At 39.3% G+C, this 8,208-nt stretch overlaps 1 long non-coding RNA gene across 1 annotated transcript; it reads left to right on the top strand.

The window, feature by feature from the left end:
- Positions 1-4,718: 4,718 nt before the first annotated feature.
- LOC307030842 lies at positions 4,719-5,827 on the top strand. Its single transcript, XR_013805802.1, has 2 exons — positions 4,719-5,033; positions 5,542-5,827. It is a non-coding gene; the product is annotated as an uncharacterized lncRNA (long non-coding RNA).
- The last annotated feature ends 2,381 nt before the right edge of the window (positions 5,828-8,208 follow it).

Consider the following 8,208-nt stretch of genomic DNA (forward strand, 5'->3'; position numbering starts at 1 on the left):
CATGGCGCACCAGAAATACCGGATTTTACCCCAATATTACCTTTATGTACTAACTTTGTTGAGTAAACTTGACCTTGAGGGGTAATCTTGACCTCAAATCATTAAAATAACACCAGAATCAGATTCTACGACCCAGAAACCCCCTAAAAAGTGGTATTATTTATGATTCTATGACTTTCCGTTTTTTTCGGGTGGCAGCCATATTGGATTGCGCAATATGGCAGTACCATGGGGCGCCAATCTTGGCACCCATCTTAAAATGATTAAGTACGGTGTGGACAACATCTGTACCAAATTTGGCGAATTTGCGAGAATCTGAACCAAAAAATCCCCTAGGCCCCCGACTATATGGGCTCAGAATAGTCTCATAATACACACATGTACACAGAAGGATTCACACTTGTATTTCATGATGTGCAAAAGGATTCACACTTGTATTTCCGGATCCACACTTGTGTTTTTCAATGCACACACAAATGTGTTCCGTTTCATATACATAAAATCCAAACACAGAAAAAAGTTTTACATATGTATTTTTGATCCACACATATTTGTTTTCCGTTTAAAACCTCTGAACTTGCAAACACAAACCGCTTTCTGTGCACGGATCGCTGTGCATTCGTGTGTGGGTTTTTTGAGACTCCCCTGACGCTCACCCGATTCGTACTTGTAATTTCTCTCATCTATAGTCAATCAGATGTCTCCTCCAGTCTAAGCCAATCACATGAGCGCGCCCCCACGAGGGTATGATTTATTGCGTTCATGACACTTCATATACGCATTTTGCGCAGTCCGGTCAGCTCGCTAAACAGAGGGCGGAGCATCAGGTGATCATGCAGAGCTGCGTTTCTCTGTCAGACTCATCAGCTGATCCGATCTCTCTCCCGCGTCCGGTTATACTTCACTCGCGTTTATGTCCATATCGATCAGATCCAGCTCTCCTGATCGGCCTTTATAGAGAGCACCGAACAAACTATTTAGAGTGAATATCGGCCGATAATGACCGGCGGGGCTCCCCCCATTGACGGCTCACTGTCTAGCACTGGCTTCGTAGTGCACTGATCGATTAGGCTAAGCTAACCTGTAGCTGCTCCCTCCACACTCACAACAACTTCATACAGACATCAGAATACCTTTATTAGTCCCACAGAGGGGACTTTTTTATTATAAAAAACACCAGATTATCCTTGTTAATTACACAACATTGATTGGTTTAAATTGTGTGCAATGCTTTTGTATTTTTCCCCTTCGATTCGGAGAAAAAAATATTTTTTCGGAGTAAGGATGGCAGAAGACACTACACTACCCAGAATCCCCAGCTATCGTTTAGGACTACACCATGTGCTCTGCTTGACAAACCCCGTTTTTTTTCACCATTCATTCCAATGGCTGGCGTCTATGTCACGTGATCTTCACATTTCTCCCTGCAGAAAAAAAAAACATGGCCGAACTTCGTTTTATTCTCGGTGGAAAATGCCTATTTTAAAGTTAGTTTGGACATTAAAATGCGTTTTGATGTCATTTGATGCGAGAAATATGAGTTGTTATTTCAGATTATGTGTGCAGTGGATGTATGATCTTTAGTTTGCTAGTTATTACGAAGATTACTTCAGGAAATTGCGTCCATAGAACGTTTTCATTGTTACCAAGGTGGTTGCTAGGGACGCTGCTATCGATATTATTTCTGTTATGTTTTGTAACTGTTTAATGGTGTTATCTTTATTGTTACCCCTTTCCCCGTCAATGTATAGTGTTGGTCCACAGCGCAAACATATTAGTTAAAAAAAATCTGCATCTAAAGATATGTTATTTTTCCCTGTGCAATTCCAGTCTCACATCTCACATCACATCGTCATTAACAAATAGACCGAAAACATTTTTAAAAAATTAAATAATACTTTATTCCGAGTGTGCTTGCTTTTCTCTTTGAAAGTCATCACATAACGGCATTGTAATACACGGTTCGGCTGCATTAAATATTATATGTCTGCCGTAGTTGTCTATTTATAGAGCCCTGATGAGAAGACTTCTAGACAAACATGAGGAACTGCCGCCAACACTGAAAACGTGACGTGGATCATAAATATATCAGCAATTAAACAACATCTTATATTTCTTTTCACACAACACGTCTCCTTGCAGGATCAACACTAATTCGGCTGACTTTTATATTTGATCCAATTGGTAGATAGGCAGTATTTACACCATAAAGGTGCACAGCTGATAGAAAGGGACACCTGGTGGTTAAAGCATGATATTGAATTTCATTATTTGTATTGTTAGATATTAATAGGATCCCTATAAAGTATATTCATTACTCGTTATTCTCTACTAATAGTTAATTAAAGACTGTATATAATGACGATTTTGCACATCCCTTTCAAGATTTTCTAAGGTTTATTGATATACACAAACGGTGTAGTTATGCAATGAATGAAATACTTGGGTCGCAGGTTCCTCAATAGTGCATCACACGACATTTATCAATATTTGTGCATACCTCCAGCAATGTTAACTATGTTGAAGCACTTATTTTAACTGATATTATACATATGTATTATACTCTTATAGGATGTATATAGATATTTCATCTCCGGCCTTGCCAGGTATTGAACAATCAATAAATAATAAACACAGAATTATTAAATATAAAACACAGAATTTGTGTGACCATACTAAATGATTTACAAATAAACACCACTGCATATTTACAACTGTTACACATGCTGATGCAACGCAAATGTTTCCAACTTGCTATCAATAAAGTATATCTTATCTTAAGATGATCGATGGCTACTGCTCTGAACCTTGACAAGTGCATGTTTCAGGCTTATCAATTAATGTAATGCAATGTTATCAATTAACAACAGGAGGGGTCACAAACATAAGACCAGCTGTTAAATAAAGCTCTTTTGACCTTAGCTGGCATGTGGGTATATATATTAATGCTGCCCATTATAGGCACAAGCAATTTTCACCCATTTATTAATTATATGTTTTAAATTTGAGTGTTTCCTATCCCCTAAACCTCCAGGGATGTACACAGTATATAGGCAACTTCTTATTATGTGAAATACGAAAACGTCTTTTAAAACTACAACTCCCAGTAGAGACGTGCCATAGATAGAGAACATGTTGCGAAACACAATAGCCAGCATGTGTAGTTCTGGGGACGGGTGGTGGAGGGGGGGACGCGGTGGACCCGTTCAAATCCAGTTTTGGACAGTCTGCCGTGGTTCCATCCCATTTCAAGCAGGTAGCACAATCTACCTGCATTGCATTACTCTAAACGTGTAATAACGTCCTTTAACCAGTAGGTGGTTTGGGTTAAAAAGCTGTCAAGTTTACAGTGTTAACAAAATAAAATATACTGCTGTTTCTGGTTTAGTTTACGACAGATATATTTAGTTATTGTTTTGATATTTTTAACACAAAAGCGATGGAAAAAAACCACAGCAACACAGAAAATATGGTCTTAACATGACCCAGCGGTCTAGTAGTTAATAAAAAACAATAATATCAAAACAAAATATTACTACTAACTTTATTGTGAAATTCAAACTGAACGGTAAAAGAATAGTTTTCAGTCTATTCTGAGCCTGATCTCTGTAGATAAATCAAAATAAAGAACTGCGACAGATGTGTAATATATTTAATGCAGCCAAACCATTTATTACAATGCATTCATGTGATGACTTTAAAAGAGTAAAGCAAGCACTGCTGAATAAAGTATGATTTCATCTTTTACGAAATGTTTTTTTTCATATGGAAAGCAGTTGGAGGTCAACCAATCACAGAGCTTGAGAACTAATCACGGGGATTGTCAAACAGAGCAGATGGTGTAGTCCTAAACGATAGCTGGGGATTCTGGGTAGTGTAGTGTCTTCTGCCATCCTTTACTCCGAAAAAATATTTTTTTCTCCGAATCGAAGGGGAAAAATACAAAAGCATTGCACACAATTTAAACCAATCAATGTTGTGTAATTAACAAGGATAATCTGGTGTTTTTTAGTCGATGAGTAGTGCAGATATCACTGTAAAATCAATCGACAGTAAGGGCAATACTTACTTCCGGGTGTACAATTCTCCGTTATCCAATGGGAATGGACGCTCACATTGCCTTTAAGGGCAGCTGACAGAAACGAATTCCGTGCTTCCATGAGCGTCAAATCCCGCAGCAGATGAGAATACATTGCAATCAGTTGAAAGCTATTTGCGTCCCTTTATGAAGCTGAAGGAGCCTAGGAGCGTCCTAACTGCACGCCACGGGACCCTGACCAAGCGTCGCTTCTGGACGTTTATGGAGTGAGAGTGTGTTGCAAGTGGAGGCAAAAATGACTGAACCCAAAACAATAAACCTGCTAGCTAACTAGCCTCAACTCAGTAACAGAATGTGGGCAACACGTTCTTCTCCACAGCCACGCGACCTCTGAGTCAGACGTCACTTCCCCCTTTTCTATCCTACGGGTACAGCCCTACAGCCACTCCCCCTGAACCCCGTTTCCCTGCCAAAGAGGGGTTTGGCAGGGAAACGGGGTTCAGGGGGAGTGGCTGCCACACCCCACTGGGCTGGGCTGGGCTGGGCCGGAACACTTACAAATGTGGGCCGGTAGGATTTAGGTAAGCAAAAAAAAAAAAAGGGAGTGGCCGGAATACTTACAAATGTGGGCCGGTAGGATTTAGGATATTTTTTTTTTTGGCCCTCCGGCCCACACACAGCACCGGCCCACCGGGGAAACTCACGGTATTCCCAATGGCCAGTCCGCCCCTGACGTAGGGTCCGTGACGTCACCCATAGGATTCTGCAGAGTTGCCGAGAAGCCCTTAGTAGGTGGAGTCGGCCACTAACGGCTCGACACTGACGTCAGAGTTCAACTCCAGCCTACTCCATCCTGCTCCAAATAAGGGCAAAGAGGCTGAGCCGAAACGGGACCTCCTGCCACCTAGCTGAAAGTTCCAGAGCTAGCTGAAGCTACCAAGCTAAGCTAACATGCTCCCCATCTGCACACTGGTGGGCATTTTACGTTTCTAAGGTAAGAGGACATGAAACTACTCAGCAAAACTATAAATAACAATCTATGTTATTGAGTTTTCAGCATAATACTTCAGAATCTTAAAATCCCTTAACGTTTGTATGCAATTGTGCTAAATTCAACACTGGAATCAAGCAAATATTAATATGTTTGCATGACATTAGTTATTTATATTTTGATATCACTTAACTATATGTTTAATACATTTAAGTCAAGCTAAGGTACATGTGATGGTAGCTAGTTAGTGCTCTTACCTGTGAGGCCTCCTCCAAACAGCATAATAACCAAACTGTATCATTAAAACTACTAGATCCTTGACTTTAGATAAACAATTGAAAAGACAACATTTAAAGACCAATCTTTATTTGAATGTGCCTCTTAACCTGATATATTAGTTATACAGCAATAGTATTGACAATCTAAAAAAACTGAGCTACTCAACAGTCAACTTTATGTTTCTTATTGTCTAAAGCATTTGTTATTTTCATTTTCCCCCTCTCATATTCAGTGTGGACGGATTGAGACAGCGTGGTGTCCAGAAAGCTGCAGAGACTTCAGGGAGAAACCTCCGTGTGATGGACGTCCTGTCTGTGGAGGAGGACCAGGCCTGATGGAGGAGCCCATGCTGGGCAAAGCTGATTCCAACTGCACAGGCCTAGTCTGTCACTTTATTTGACTAAATGTGTTTACTTGTACATTTAATAGGTTTACACCTTCTGTCCATATGTGCTTTTTATTTAAAACATTTGATTAACTTTTGGTTCACATTTCAATAAATTGTATTTGTATTTGCAGTCCTTTTGTCCATTATTCTTACTGAAAATGTTAGATTACACATTCACATCTGACTGAAGATTGGCCCCATTTATTTGGGACATTACAAACTCTGCGTTACAAGGCACAAGTGATGTGAAGCTCATAAAGCGAGGCAAATATAAATAATCTGCTGATGGAGTGTAGATGTGGAAATAGGTGCATTCGATCAGCTGACTGTTTTTACAATAAAAGTAGTTTCTTAGTGTACTGGTCTTAAAATCTCATAGCATCAGTTTTTAATTTTCCTCTTGGATGTTCTTCTTGACCCTCAGAGAAGGAGAAAATGTCGTGTCTTTCAGGCATGTCCTTTCCTAACAAAAATTACAGGAAAAATAAAACATATTATTGCAGAACAAGTGTGTTATTTATGAAAGTGGTGTGTTTGTGTGTTTAGGGGCTGTAGATATAATTATTTTGTAATTGTAATGTTTTTTTTTTTATTTCAACAGTGAGCTACAAAGTCAATCAGATTATGAATGAACAGTATGAAGTTCATCAACATTGAAATGTATATTATTATCAAAATAATATTTAACTGTTATCAAAACGTAGTGCAACTGTAGAAGCTTGCTCTGTTGTCTCACTGAAAGAATAACTTTTACCACGTTTTTTACAGACAATATTGAGAGATAAATAGTAGCAGTTCTCACTGTGTTACATATCTTTGCCTTCAATACATTAAATTAGAAAGCTGACAAAATCATATTGCTTGTTCACATCTAAATGTAACTTTTTGCATGGAAAAAACCCTCAACTTCACTGATGTGTAGGTGATCTAGTATTGTTTAATGGAATGTATATCAGTGTATTAAAATCAATACTTCATTCATTTAAACCAATATCTTTCTTGATTCTTTGTACAGCATGAAAAATACTGCTGTGAGGAGTCCAGTTCTGTCTCTCACTCTCTGGTCCAGCCTGTCTGCATCACATGGACACCTTAAACAAACAGATATATGTAAAGTACCATGTGTACAAACAATATAACTGATTATCTTCTGTTGAACATGTTGGATTGTGTATTGTCCGAGTCAGGGTCCTTTTTATTTTACTGTAACTTTGGAAGCTGTGTTACCAATGCTTACTGTTTATGTAATGCAATTAATAAAAACAACAAGGTTTGGGTTCGTTCTTCAGATGACTTTGACGTTAACGTGTAAGCTCAATAATGAACTCCAACTCAACCAACCATATTGTAATATCTAAGTAATCATCTTGAAATATGACATTAATAATTGTAATATACACACATCTTATTGTGAGGTTGATTTCACATACACTACTTCGACATTAGCTTGTCTACATACTTGAGCATAGCCAATTTAAATTAACCTTAGCGATGCAAACAGCTCCTACCTACATAATAAAATATCTCTCTAAGTTACAAGGATGACCTTATTTTATCAACCTCAAACAGAAGCCGTTTGTTCTACAGTATTATCCCACTTAACGTTTAACACTTGTCTATTTCGTTTTAACCTTTATATATACAGTCTATGATTTTAACTTGGAGGCTACGATTAGCATCGTTAGCACCGATGTAGCTACCACTCGCTTACACGCTAGCCCAAGCCTTACGGCCCGTCTACACTACAGGCATGAAAAAATCTTGGAGCTGGGCGTGTCGGAAGCTTGGCGATTTTTTGCGAGCAACCAATCACATGAATCTCCCGCCCCCGACATACAAAGCAATAGCAATGTTAAAACGAAGTAAACTGGATATAAACTCTCCAAACAGGCGAAAAAACTATCAGTTTCACCCACTGTCTCTGCCACCTCCCTCCATGCCTGGTTCCTCCAGTTTGTATCCCGGTAAATAGTTCCGGTCGTAAAGAACCGGGTGATTTGCTACCGTAATATCTCGTTTGGAATATGAGGAAATGAACTGCGGTCTGGCTCTCCCAGCTTGCACGCGGTTTGATTGGCTGCGCTTGCACTGGCGGGATTTGCATAAACGGGATTTGATTGGCTGATGCCAAGCATCGAGCCTCAAAAGTTGAACATTGTTCAACTTTTGATGCCGATAGATGCTCGTGATGCTTGCAAAGCCATGCCATGCTCCCCACAATGCAGTTCGGCGAAGATTCAAAATCTTCTACGTCACCCCATTCAAGTGAATGGGCGAAGCGTTGAAAGCATTTTTGGATGCCTGTAGTGTAGACGTACCGTTAACATTCATTACCTAGCTGATTAAAATCATTAACACATTTCAGTCAGACAACTCACGTGTTTCTTTAACATGTTTATTAGAAGCAGCATATAGTTAAGTTTGGCGACTAGGCTCGGGCATCATCACTCCATAGATATACATAGCACGATGAGTGATGATCGAATAACTAACCCCCAAGCCTACAGGTGG

Source organism: Notothenia rossii (genome assembly GCF_949606895.1).
Source record: "Notothenia rossii genome assembly, chromosome: 2".
In the NCBI taxonomy this organism is placed as follows: domain Eukaryota; kingdom Metazoa; phylum Chordata; class Actinopteri; order Perciformes; family Nototheniidae; genus Notothenia; species Notothenia rossii.